This window comes from Cryptomeria japonica, unplaced genomic scaffold (assembly GCF_030272615.1).
Source record: "Cryptomeria japonica unplaced genomic scaffold, Sugi_1.0 HiC_scaffold_220, whole genome shotgun sequence".
Taxonomy (NCBI): Eukaryota; Viridiplantae; Streptophyta; class Pinopsida; order Cupressales; family Cupressaceae; genus Cryptomeria; species Cryptomeria japonica.
Window position 1 is genome coordinate 177,501 of NW_026729042.1, and position 12,708 is coordinate 190,208.

At 63.3% G+C, this 12,708-nt stretch overlaps 2 non-coding genes across 2 annotated transcripts; both read right to left on the minus strand.

Annotated features, from left to right (window-relative positions):
* Nucleotides 1–4,167: 4,167 nt before the first annotated feature.
* Nucleotides 4,168–4,286, minus strand: LOC131868829 (5S ribosomal RNA). The gene has a single exon (XR_009367261.1). It is a non-coding gene; the product is annotated as a 5S ribosomal RNA (ribosomal RNA).
* Nucleotides 4,287–12,090: 7,804 nt separating this feature from the next.
* LOC131868791 (5S ribosomal RNA) lies at nt 12,091–12,209 on the minus strand. Its single transcript, XR_009367223.1, has one exon. It is a non-coding gene; the product is annotated as a 5S ribosomal RNA (ribosomal RNA).
* Between the last annotated feature and the right edge of the window lie 499 nt (nt 12,210–12,708).

The following is a 12,708-nucleotide window of genomic DNA, read 5'->3' on the forward strand; positions in this document are numbered from 1 at the left end:
GCACCTCGCGTGCACCTTCGCCGGGGTGAGCACCTTGGTGTGCAGACCTTGGTTGGGTTGCGCGCCCTGGTGCGCACCAAGGAGCGCTCTGAAGTGTGCTCCAAGGTGCGGCGTGCACGAAGTCGGAGCCCGGTTTGCCCCGGGTGTGCACCTCGGGTGCGCACCTCGCGTGCACCTTCGCTGCGGTGGGCACCTTGGCTGGGTTGCGCGCCTTGGTGGGCACCATGCAGTGCACGAAGTCGGAGCCCGGATTGCCCCGGGCGCGCACCTCCGCCAGGGTGGGCACCTTGGTGCGCACAACTTGCCTGGGCTGCGCACCAGGAAGGGCTCAAGATGGCACCCGCGTTCCGTTTTTTTCACTATCTTTCAGAACGGAAATTTTAAAATCTCGTTTTTTTTTGCCTTTTCTGGAAATTAGTGAAGGCAGCGCATCAAAGGTGCGCAACGCTGGTGCGAACCTGGGAGCGCTCCGATGTGTGCTCCAAGGTGTGGCGTGCACGAAGTCGGACCCCGGTTTGCCCCGGGTGCGCACCTCGCGTGCACCTTGGTGCGCACACCTTGGCTGGGTTGCGCGCCCTGGTGGGCACCATGGTGCGCACCAAGGAGCGCTCCGAAGTGTGCTCCAAGGTGCGGCGTGCACGAAGTCGGAGCCCGGTTTGCCCCGGGTGCGCACCTCGCGTGCACCTTCGCCGCGGTGGGCACCATGGCGTGCACGAAGTCGGAGCCCGGTTTGCCCCGGGTGCGCACCTCGCGTGCACCTTCGCCGGGGTGGGCACCTTGGTGTGCAGACCTTGGCTGGGTTGCGCGCCCTGGTGGGCACCATGGTGCGCACCAAGGAGCGCTCCGAAGTGTGCTCCAAGGTGCGGCCTGCACGAAGTCGGAGCCCGGTTTGCCCCGCGTGTGCACCTCGGGTGGGCACCTTGGTGCGCATGCCTTGCCTGGGCTGCGCACCAGGGCGGGCTCAAGATGGCACCCGCGTTCCTTTTTTTTCACTATCTTTCAAAACGGAAATTTTAAAATCTCATTTTTGTTTGCCTTTTTCTGGAAATTAGTGAAGGCAGCGCATCAAAGGTGCGCACCTCGCTGCCCACCACGGTGCGCAACGCCGGTGGGCACCCGGGAGTGCTTCGAAGTGTGCTCCAAGGTGCTGCGTGCACGTTGTCGGAGCCCGGTTTGCCCCGGGTGCGCACCTCGCGTGCACCTTCGTCGGGGTGGGCACCTTGGCTGGGTTTGCCCCGGCTGCGCTCCGAAGCGGGGTTATTGGAGCGCCGCCTCTTTTTTTGTCGGAGCGTTTGGTGGGGTTTCTCGCATTGGCTCTTCCGAGGCCCGGTTGCCACCCTGGCGCGCACGAAGTCGGAAGTAGGGTTAATTGCCCGGGTGCGCACCTTTGCCAGGGTGGGCACCTTACCTGGGCTGCGCACCAGGGCGGGCTCAAGATGGCACGCGCGTTCCGTTTTTTTCACTATCTTTCAAAACGGAAATTTTAAAATCTCCTTTTTTTTTTGCCTTTTCTGGAAATTAGTGAAGGCAGCGCATCAAAGGTGCGCACCTCGCTGCCCACCTTGGTGTGCTCTGAGGTGCGCACCCGGGAGCGCTACGAAGTGTGCTCCAAGGTGCGGCGTGCACGTTGTCGGAGCCCGGTTTGCCCCGGGTGCGCACCTCGCCTGCACCTTGGCCGGGGTGGGCACCTTGGCTGGGTTTGCCCAGGGTGCGCTCCGAAGCGGGGTTACTGGAGCGCCCCCTCTTTTTTTGTCAGAGCGTTTGGTGGGGTTTCTCGCATTGGCTCTTCCCAGGCCCGGTTGTTGGGTGCGCTCCCACCCTGGCGCGCGCGAAGTTGGAAGTTGGGTTAATTGCCCGGGCGCGCACCTTCGCCAGGGTGGGCACCTTGGTGCGCACACCTTGGCTGGGCTGCGCACCAGGGCGGGCTCAAGATGGCACCAGCATTCCCTTTTTCTCACTATCTTTCAAAACGGAAATTTTAAAATCTCGTTTTTTTTTTGCCTTTTATGGAAATTAGTGAAGGCATCGCATAAAAGGTGCGCACCTCGCTGCCCACCTTGGTGTGCTCCGAGGTGCCCACCACGGTGCGCAACGCCGGTGCGAACCCGGGAGCGCCCCGATGTGTGCTCCAAGGTGCGGCGTGCACGAAGTCGGACCCCGGTTTGCCCCGGGTGCGCACCTCGCGTGCACCTTGGTGCGCACACCTTGGCTGGGTTGCGCGGCCTGGTGGGCACCATGGTGCGCACCAAGGAGCGCTCCGAAGTGTGCTCCAAGGTGCGGCGTGCACGAAGTCGGAGCCCGGTTTGCCCCGGGTACACACCTCGCGTGCACCTTCGCCGGGGTGGGCACCTCGGCTGGGTTGCGCGCCCTGGTGCGCACCAAGGAGCGCTCCGAAGTGTGCTCCAAGGTGCGGCGTGCACGAAGTCGGAGCCCGGTTTGCCCCGGGTGCGCACCTTCGCCGCGGTGCGCACCATGGCGTGCACGAAGTCGGAGCCCGGTTTGCCCCGGGTGCGCACCTCGCGTGCACCTTCGGCGGGGTTGCGCGCCCTGGTGGGCACCATGGTGCGCACCAAGGAGCGCTCCGAAGTGTGCTCCAAGGTGCGGCGTGCACGAAGTCGGAGCCCGGTTTGCCCCGGGTGCGCACCTCGCGTGCACCTTCGGCGGGGTTGCGCGCCCTGGTGGGCACCATGGTGCGCACCAAGGAGCGCTCCGAAGTGTGCTCCAAGGTGCGGCGTGCACGAAGTCGGAGCCCGGTTTGCCCCGGGTGCGCACCTCGCGTGCACCTTCGCCGGGGTGGGCACCTCGGCTGGGTTGCGCGCCCTGGTGCGCACCAAGGAGCGCTCCGAAGTGTGCTCCAAGGTGCGGCGTGCACGAAGTCGGAGCCCGGTTTGCCCCGGGTGCGCACCTCGCGTGCACCTTCGCCAGGGTGGGCACCTCGGTGCGCACACCTTCTCAATGTTTTCTTGCCTTTTCTGGAAATTGGTGAAGGCAGCGCATCAAAGGTGCGCACCTCGGTGTGCTCCGAGGTGCGAACCCGAGAGCGCTCCGAGGTGCCCACGAAGTCGAAAGTCGGGTTAATTGCATTGTTTTCCCCGGGTGCGCTCCGAGGTGCGCAACATCGGCGCGCACCAAGGAGGGCTCCGAAGTGTGCTCCAAGGTGCGCACGATGGCGTGCACCTCTGGTGCGCACGATTCGGAGCTCGGTTTGACCGGGGTGCGCACACCTTGGCTGGGTTGCGCACCTTTTGTGCGCTCCAAGGTGCGCACGAAGTCGGAGCTCGGTTTGCCCCGGGTGCGCACCTTCGCCAGGGTGCGCACCTTGATGCGCACGCCTTGGCTGGGCTGCGCACCTTGGTGGGCGCCATGGTGCGCACCTTTCGTGCGCTCCAAGGTGCGCACGAAGTCGGAGCTCGGTTTGCCCCGGGTGCGCACCTTGGTGGGCGCCATGGTGCACTCCGAGGTGCCCAAGATTGGTGCGCACCAAGGAGCGCTCCGAAGTGCGCTCCAAGGTGCGCGCGAAGTCGAAAGTTGGGTTAATTGTCCGGTTTGCCTCGGGTGCGCACCTTGCGTGCACCTTCGCCAGGGTGGGCGCCTTGGTGCGCACACCTTGGCTGGGCTGCGCACACCTTGGCACCCGCGTTTCCTTCATTTTAAATTTTTTTTTTTTACAATCTCTCAAGTGGGAAATTCTATAATCTCAACTTTTTTTGCCTTTTCAGGAAACTTTTGAATGGAGCGCATCATTGGTGCGCTCCGAAGTGTGCTCCAAAGCTCTCTCCAGCTGCGTGCACCTGCCCCGGCCGCGCACCCGGCCCCGCCCAGCTTCGCTCACCTGTCCCGGGCGTCTGGTGCGGAACCTTAGAGTAAGAAACATCACCGTGCACCTTGGCCAACGTGCGCGACTCGACCGAGCGCGCACTGGCCGAGGTGCACACCGATTTCACCTGGGTGCGCGCGCAGCACCTCGGGCGCACCGGGGTGCGCGCACAACGCCCGGGTTGCACCGTGGCCTGTGTGCTCGGGGCGCCTCGGGTGCGCGCTCGGTGTCGCCCCCGCGCGCGCGGTAGTGCGGGCAGCGCACCCCGGCCCGGCCCGGCCCCGACGAGAACGCAAACGGGCAAAAGGTTTATTCAAATAGCATTGCGACGCCCGGCGAAAAACTAAAAAAGGGTGCAACACCGGGACTTCCCGGGAGGTCACCCATCCCAGTACTACTCCGGCCCAAGCGCGCTTAACTGCGGAGTTCTGATGGGATCCGGTGCACTAACGCTGGTATGATCGCACCCGTTATGAGCTTGTCGCAGTGTGTACTTAGCAAACCGCGACCCACGTGCGAATCCACCCCGGCCACCCACCCCCGTCGAGGTGCACACCCTCCCTCGCGAAGTGCGCCCCGTTCGCCAAGTGTGAGCCCTGCCCGGGTGCGCGCACCTTGCTAGGGCGTCGGGTGTGCACCCGGCCCGGCCTACGTGCGTGCACCTGGAGGGGGCGTCGTGTGCGTGCAGTGTCCCGTCTGCAACGCGGTGCCCACACACCACCTCGGGCGCAACGACCTGCGCTCACATGTGGGCCGAGTGCACCTTGGTGCATGTTCGGGGCGCCTCGGGTGCACGCTCGATCTTGCCCCGGTGCACCAAGGCGCTCGGTTTGCCCCGGGTGCGCACTTGGTGCAAGGTGGGCACCCAAAATAGGGATCAAGCACCAAAACACAAGTTTCGGGATGCAAAATGGGACCCAAGGACCACAAATGCGTTCCAAGACCCATGATGGGTCCACGAGAACAAAAATGTGTTCCGAGACTTAATAAACAAATATTGGGTTTTAGGAGAAGAAACATGCTCTGATGCCCAAAACGAGAATCGACCCCGAAAAGGCCACAGGCCAAAAGTGGGATGCGAGACAAAAAAAAATGGGACCCGAGGACCAAAATTGGGTTCCCAGGTCGAAGACAGGGCAACCGGACAAGAAACGACCTCTAAGGCTCGAAATGAGTCCCGACGACTAAAACTTGACAAGAAGCACCCATCAGGCACCCAACTCGACACCCATGGGATGCCGACCCACCCGGGCTTCCACCTAGCACACCTTGGCACCCACCCACCCTCGCACCCAACCTCGCACCCAACTTAGCACCTTTGAACCCACATTGGCACTCACCCTGACCCTGGCACCTTGGAACCCACATTGGCACTCACCTTGACCCTGGCACCCACCTTTGCACTCACCTTGGGACCCACCCTGGCTCCCACCTCGGCACCCACCCAGACACCCACCTTGGTTCCTTGGCACCCACCTTGGATCCTTGGCACCCACCCCGACACCCACCTTGGCACGCAACTTGGCTACTTGCCACCCACCTTGGCTCCTTGACGCCCACCCCGACAACCACCCCGTGACCTACCCTGGCTAGGGTTGGTGCACACCCACCCTGGTGCCCACCTTGGCACCCACCCTATGACCCACCTTGGCACGCACCTTAGTACCCACCCCGTTACCCACCCTAGGACCCACCCCGTGACCCACCTTGGCCAGGGTGGGTGCCTTGGTGCGCACAACTTGCCTGGGCTGCACACCAGGGCGGGCTCAAGATGGCACCCGCGTTCCGTTTTTTTCACTATCTTTCAAAACGGAAATTTTAAAATCTCATTTTTTTCTTTTTTTTGCCTTTTCTGGAAATTAGTGAAGGCAGCGCATCAAAGGTGCGCAATGCTGGTGCGAACCCGGGAGCGCTCCGATGTGTGCTCCAAGGTGCGGCGTGCACGAAGTCCGAGCCCGGTTTGCCCCGGGTGCGCACCTCGCGTGCACCTTCGCCGGGGTGAGCACCTTGGCTGGGTTGCGCGCCCTGGTGCGTACCAAGGAGCGCTCTGAAGTGTGCTCCAAGGTGCGGCGTGCACGAAGTCGGAGCCCGGTTTGCCCCGGGTGTGCACCTCGGGTGCGCACCTCGCGTGCACCTTCGCTGCGGTGGGCACCTTGGCTGGGTTGCGCGCCTTGGTGGGCACCATGCAGTGCACGAAGTCGGAGCCTGGTTTGCCCCGGGCGCGCACCTCCGCCAGGGTGGGCACCTTGGTGCGCACAACTTGCCTGGGCTGCGCATCAGGAAGGGCTCAAGATGGCACCCGCGTTCCGTTTTTTTCACTATCTTTCAGAACGGAAATTTTAAAATATCGTTTTTTTTTGCCTTTTCTGGAAATTAGTGAAGGCAGCGCATCAAAGGTGCGCAACGCTGGTGCGAACCTGGGAGCGCTCCGATGTGTGCTCCAAGGTGCGGCGTGCACGAAGTCGGAGCCCGGTTTGCCCCGGGTGCGCCCTGGTGGGCACCATGGTGCGCACCAAGGAGCGCTCCGAAGTGTGCTCCAAGGTGCGGCCTGCACGAAGTCGGAGCCCGGTTTGCCCCGGGTGTGCACCTCGGGTGGGCACCTTGGTGCGCATGCCTTGCCTGGGCTGCGCACCAGGGCGGGCTCAAGATGGCACCCGCGTTCCTTTTTTTTCACTATCTTTCAAAACGGAAATTTTAAAATCTCATTTTTTTTTGCCTTTTTCTGGAAATTAGTGAAGGCAGCGCATCAAAGGTGCGCACCTCGCTGCCCACCACGGTGCGCAACGCCGGTGGGCACCCGGGAGTGCTTCGAAGTGTGCTCCAAGGTGCTGCGTGCACGTTGTCGGAGCCCGGTTTGCCCCGGGTGCGCACCTCGCGTGCACCTTCGTCGGGGTGGGCACCTTGGCTTGGTTTGCCCCGGCTGCGCTCCGAAGCGGGGTTATTGGAGCGCCGCCTCTTTTTTTGTCGGAGCGTTTGGTGGGGTTTCTCGCATTGGCTCTTCCGAGGCCCGGTTGCCACCCTGGCGCGCACGAAGTCGGAAGTAGGGTTAATTGCCCGGGTGCGCACCTTTGCCAGGGTGGCACCTTACCTGGGCTGCGCACCAGGGCGGGCTCAAGATGGCACGCGCGTTCCGTTTTTTTCACTATCTTTCAAAACGGAAATTTTAAAATCTCCTTTTTTTTTTGCCTTTTCTGGAAATTAGTGAAGGCAGCGCATCAAAGGTGCGCACCTCGCTGCCCACCTTGGTGTGCTCTGAGGTGCGCACCCGGGAGCGCTACGAAGTGTGCTCCAAGGTGCGGCGTGCACGTTGTCGGAGCCCGGTTTGCCCCGGGTGCGCACCTCGCCTGCACCTTGGCCGGGGTGGGCACCTTGGCTGGGTTTGCCCAGGGTGCGCTCCGAAGCGGGGTTACTGGAGCGCCCCCTCTTTTTTTGTCAGAGAGTTTGGTGGGGTTTCTCGCATTGGCTCTTCCCAGGCCCGGTTGTTGGGTGCGCTCCCACCCTGGCGCGCGCGAAGTTGGAAGTTGGGTTAATTGCCCGGGCGCGCACCTTCGCCAGGGTGGGCACCTTGGTGCGCAAACCTTGGCTGGGCTGCGCACCAGGGCGGGCTCAAGATGGCACCAGCATTCCCTTTTTCTCACTATCTTTCAAAACGGAAATTTTAAAATCTCATTTTTTTTTTGCCTTTTATGGAAATTAGTGAAGGCATCGCATCAAAGGTGCGCACCTCGCTGCCCACCTTGGTGTGCTCCGAGGTGCCCACCACGGTGCGCAACGCCGGTGCGAACCCGGGAGCGCCCCGATGTGTGCTCCAAGGTGCGGCGTGCACGAAGTCGGACCCCGGTTTGCCCCGGGTGCGCACCTCGCGTGCACCTTGGTGCGCACACCTTGGCTGGGTTGCGCGGCCTGGTGGGCACCATGGTGCGCACCAAGGAGCGCTCCGAAGTGTGCTCCAAGGTGCGGCGTGCACGAAGTCGGAGCCCGGTTTGCCCCGGGTGCGCACCTTCGCCGCGGTGGGCACCATGGCGTGCACGAAGTCGGAGCCCGGTTTGCCCCGGGTGCGCACCTCGCGTGCACCTTCGCCGGGGTGGGCACCTCGGCTGGGTTGCGCGCCCTGGTGCGCACCAAGGAGCGCTCTGAAGTGTGCTCCAAGGTGCGGCGTGCACGAAGTCGGAGCCCGGTTTGCCCCGGGTGTGCACCTCGCGTGCACCTTCGCTGCGGTGGGCACCTTGGCTGGGTTGCGCGCCTTGGTGGGCACCATGCAGTGCACGAAGTCGGAGCCCGGTTTGCCCCGGGCGCGCACCTCCGCCAGGGTGGGCACCTTGGTGCGCACAACTTGCCTGGGCTGCGCACCAGGAAGGGCTCAAGATGGCACCCGCGTTCCGTTTTTTTCACTATCTTTCAGAACGGAAATTTTAAAATCTCGTTTTTTTTTGCCTTTTCTGGAAATTAGTGAAGGCAGCGCATCAAAGGTGCGCAACGCTGGTGCGAACCTGGGAGCGCTCCGATGTGTGCTCCAAGGTGTGGCGTGCACGAAGTCGGACCCCGGTTTGCCCCGGGTGCGCACCTCGCGTGCACCTTGGTGCGCACACCTTGGCTGGGTTGCGCGCCCTGGTGGGCACCATGGTGCGCACCAAGGAGCGCTCCGAAGTGTGCTCCAAGGTGCGGCGTGCACGAAGTCGGAGCCCGGTTTGCCCCGGGTGCGCACCTCGCGTGCACCTTCGCCGCGGTGGGCACCATGGCGTGCACGAAGTCGGAGCCCGGTTTGCCCCGGGTGCGCACCTCGCGTGCACCTTCGCCGGGGTGGGCACCTTGGTGTGCAGACCTTGGCTGGGTTGCGCGCCCTGGTGGGCACCATGGTGCGCACCAAGGAGCGCTCCGAAGTGTGCTCCAAGGTGCGGCCTGCACGAAGTCGGAGCCCGGTTTGCCCCGCGTGTGCACCTCGGGTGGGCACCTTGGTGCGCATGCCTTGCCTGGGCTGCGCACCAGGGCGGGCTCAAGATGGCACCCGCGTTCCTTTTTTTTCACTATCTTTCAAAACGGAAATTTTAAAATCTCATTTTTGTTTGCCTTTTTCTGGAAATTAGTGAAGGCAGCGCATCAAAGGTGCGCACCTCGCTGCCCACCACGGTGCGCAACGCCGGTGGGCACCCGGGAGTGCTTCGAAGTGTGCTCCAAGGTGCTGCGTGCACGTTGTCGGAGCCCGGTTTGCCCCGGGTGCGCACCTCGCGTGCACCTTCGTCGGGGTGGGCACCTTGGCTGGGTTTGCCCCGGCTGCGCTCCGAAGCGGGGTTATTGGAGCGCCGCCTCTTTTTTTGTCGGAGCGTTTGGTGGGGTTTCTCGCATTGGCTCTTCCGAGGCCCGGTTGCCACCCTGGCGCGCACGAAGTCGGAAGTAGGGTTAATTGCCCGGGTGCGCACCTTTGCCAGGGTGGGCACCTTACCTGGGCTGCGCACCAGGGCGGGCTCAAGATGGCACGCGCGTTCCGTTTTTTTCACTATCTTTCAAAACGGAAATTTTAAAATCTCCTTTTTTTTTTGCCTTTTCTGGAAATTAGTGAAGGCAGCGCATCAAAGGTGCGCACCTCGCTGCCCACCTTGGTGTGCTCTGAGGTGCGCACCCGGGAGCGCTACGAAGTGTGCTCCAAGGTGCGGCGTGCACGTTGTCGGAGCCCGGTTTGCCCCGGGTGCGCACCTCGCCTGCACCTTGGCCGGGGTGGGCACCTTGGCTGGGTTTGCCCAGGGTGCGCTCCGAAGCGGGGTTACTGGAGCGCCCCCTCTTTTTTTGTCAGAGCGTTTGGTGGGGTTTCTCGCATTGGCTCTTCCCAGGCCCGGTTGTTGGGTGCGCTCCCACCCTGGCGCGCGCGAAGTTGGAAGTTGGGTTAATTGCCCGGGCGCGCACCTTCGCCAGGGTGGGCACCTTGGTGCGCACACCTTGGCTGGGCTGCGCACCAGGGCGGGCTCAAGATGGCACCAGCATTCCCTTTTTCTCACTATCTTTCAAAACGGAAATTTTAAAATCTCGTTTTTTTTTTGCCTTTTATGGAAATTAGTGAAGGCATCGCATCAAAGGTGCGCACCTCGCTGCCCACCTTGGTGTGCTCCGAGGTGCCCACCACGGTGCGCAACGCCGGTGCGAACCCGGGAGCGCCCCGATGTGTGCTCCAAGGTGCGGCGTGCACGAAGTCGGACCCCGGTTTGCCCCGGGTGCGCACCTCGCGTGCACCTTGGTGCGCACACCTTGGCTGGGTTGCGCGGCCTGGTGGGCACCATGGTGCACACCAAGGAGCGCTCCGAAGTGTGCTCCAAGGTGCGGCGTGCACGAAGTCGGAGCCCGGTTTGCCCCGGGTACGCACCTCGCGTGCACCTTCGCCGGGGTGGGCACCTCGGCTGGGTTGCGCGCCCTGGTGCGCACCAAGGAGCGCTCCGAAGTGTGCTCCAAGGTGCGGCGTGCACGAAGTCGGAGCCCGGTTTGCCCCGGGTGCGCACCTTCGCCGCGGTGCGCACCATGGCGTGCACGAAGTCGGAGCCCGGTTTGCCCCGGGTGCGCACCTCGCGTGCACCTTCGGCGGGGTTGCGCGCCCTGGTGGGCACCATGGTGCGCACCAAGGAGCGCTCCGAAGTGTGCTCCAAGGTGCGGCGTGCACGAAGTCGGAGCCCGGTTTGCCCCGGGTGCGCACCTCGCGTGCACCTTCGGCGGGGTTGCGCGCCCTGGTGGGCACCATGGTGCGCACCAAGGAGCGCTCCGAAGTGTGCTCCAAGGTGCGGCGTGCACGAAGTCGGAGCCCGGTTTGCCCCGGGTGCGCACCTCGCGTGCACCTTCGCCGCGGTGGGCACCATGGCGTGCACGAAGTCGGAGCCCGGTTTGCCCCGGGTGCGCACCTCGCGTGCACCTTCGCCGGGGTGGGCACCTCGGCTGGGTTGCGCGCCCTGGTGCGCACCAAGGAGCGCTCCGAAGTGTGCTCCAAGGTGCGGCGTGCACGAAGTCGGAGCCCGGTTTGCCCCGGGTGCGCACCTCGCGTGCACCTTCGCCAGGGTGGGCACCTCGGTGCGCACACCTTCTCAATGTTTTCTTGCCTTTTCTGGAAATTGGTGAAGGCAGCGCATCAAAGGTGCGCACCTCGGTGTGCTCCGAGGTGCGAACCCGAGAGCGCTCCGAGGTGCCCACGAAGTCGAAAGTCGGGTTAATTGCATTGTTTTCCCCGGGTGCGCTCCGAGGTGCGCAACATCGGCGCGCACCAAGGAGGGCTCCGAAGTGTGCTCCAAGGTGCGCACGATGGCGTGCACCTCTGGTGCGCACGATTCGGAGCTCGGTTTGACCGGGGTGCGCACACCTTGGCTGGGTTGCGCACCTTTTGTGCGCTCCAAGGTGCGCACGAAGTCGGAGCTCGGTTTGCCCCGGGTGCGCACCTTCGCCAGGGTGCGCACCTTGATGCGCACGCCTTGGCTGGGCTGCGCACCTTGGTGGGCGCCATGGTGCGCACCTTTCGTGCGCTCCAAGGTGCGCACGAAGTCGGAGCTCGGTTTGCCCCGGGTGCGCACCTTGGTGGGCGCCATGGTGCACTCCGAGGTGCCCAAGATTGGTGCGCACCAAGGAGCGCTCCGAAGTGCGCTCCAAGGTGCGCGCGAAGTCGAAAGTTGGGTTAATTGTCCGGTTTGCCTCGGGTGCGCACCTTGCGTGCACCTTCGCCAGGGTGGGCGCCTTGGTGCGCACACCTTGGCTGGGCTGCGCACACCTTGGCACCCGCGTTTCCTTCATTTTAAATTTTTTTTTTTTACAATCTCTCAAGTGGGAAATTCTATAATCTCAACTTTTTTTGCCTTTTCAGGAAACTTTTGAATGGAGCGCATCATTGGTGCGCTCCGAAGTGTGCTCCAAAGCTCTCTCCAGCTGCGTGCACCTGCCCCGGCCGCGCACCCGGCCCCGCCCAGCTTCGCTCACCTGTCCCGGGCGTCTGGTGCGGAACCTTAGAGTAAGAAACATCACCGTGCACCTTGGCCAACGTGCGCGACTCGACCGAGCGCGCACTGGCCGAGGTGCACACCGATTTCACCTGGGTGCGCGCGCAGCACCTCGGGCGCACCGGGGTGCGCGCACAACGCCCGGGTTGCACCGTGGCCTGTGTGCTCGGGGCGCCTCGGGTGCGCGCTCGGTGTCGCCCCCGCGCGCGCGGTAGTGCGGGCAGCGCACCCCGGCCCGGCCCGGCCCCGACGAGAACGCAAACGGGCAAAAGGTTTATTCAAATAGCATTGCGACGCCCGGCGAAAAACTAAAAAAGGGTGCAACACCGGGACTTCCCGGGAGGTCACCCATCCCAGTACTACTCCGGCCCAAGCGCGCTTAACTGCGGAGTTCTGATGGGATCCGGTGCACTAACGCTGGTATGATCGCACCCGTTATGAGCTTGTCGCAGTGTGTACTTAGCAAACCGCGACCCACGTGCGAATCCACCCCGGCCACCCACCCCCGTCGAGGTGCACACCCTCCCTCGCGAAGTGCGCCCCGTTCGCCAAGTGTGAGCCCTGCCCGGGTGCGCGCACCTTGCTAGGGCGTCGGGTGTGCACCCGGCCCGGCCTACGTGCGTGCACCTGGAGGGGGCGTCGTGTGCGTGCAGTGTCCCGTCTGCAACGCGGTGCCCACACACCACCTCGGGCGCAACGACCTGCGCTCACATGTGGGCCGAGTGCACCTTGGTGCATGTTCGGGGCGCCTCGGGTGCACGCTCGATCTTGCCCCGGTGCACCAAGGCGCTCGGTTTGCCCCGGGTGCGCACTTGGTGCAAGGTGGGCACCCAAAATAGGGATCAAGCACCAAAACACAAGTTTCGGGATGCAAAATGGGACCCAAGGACCACAAATGCGTTCCAAGACCCATGATGGGTCCACGAGAACAAA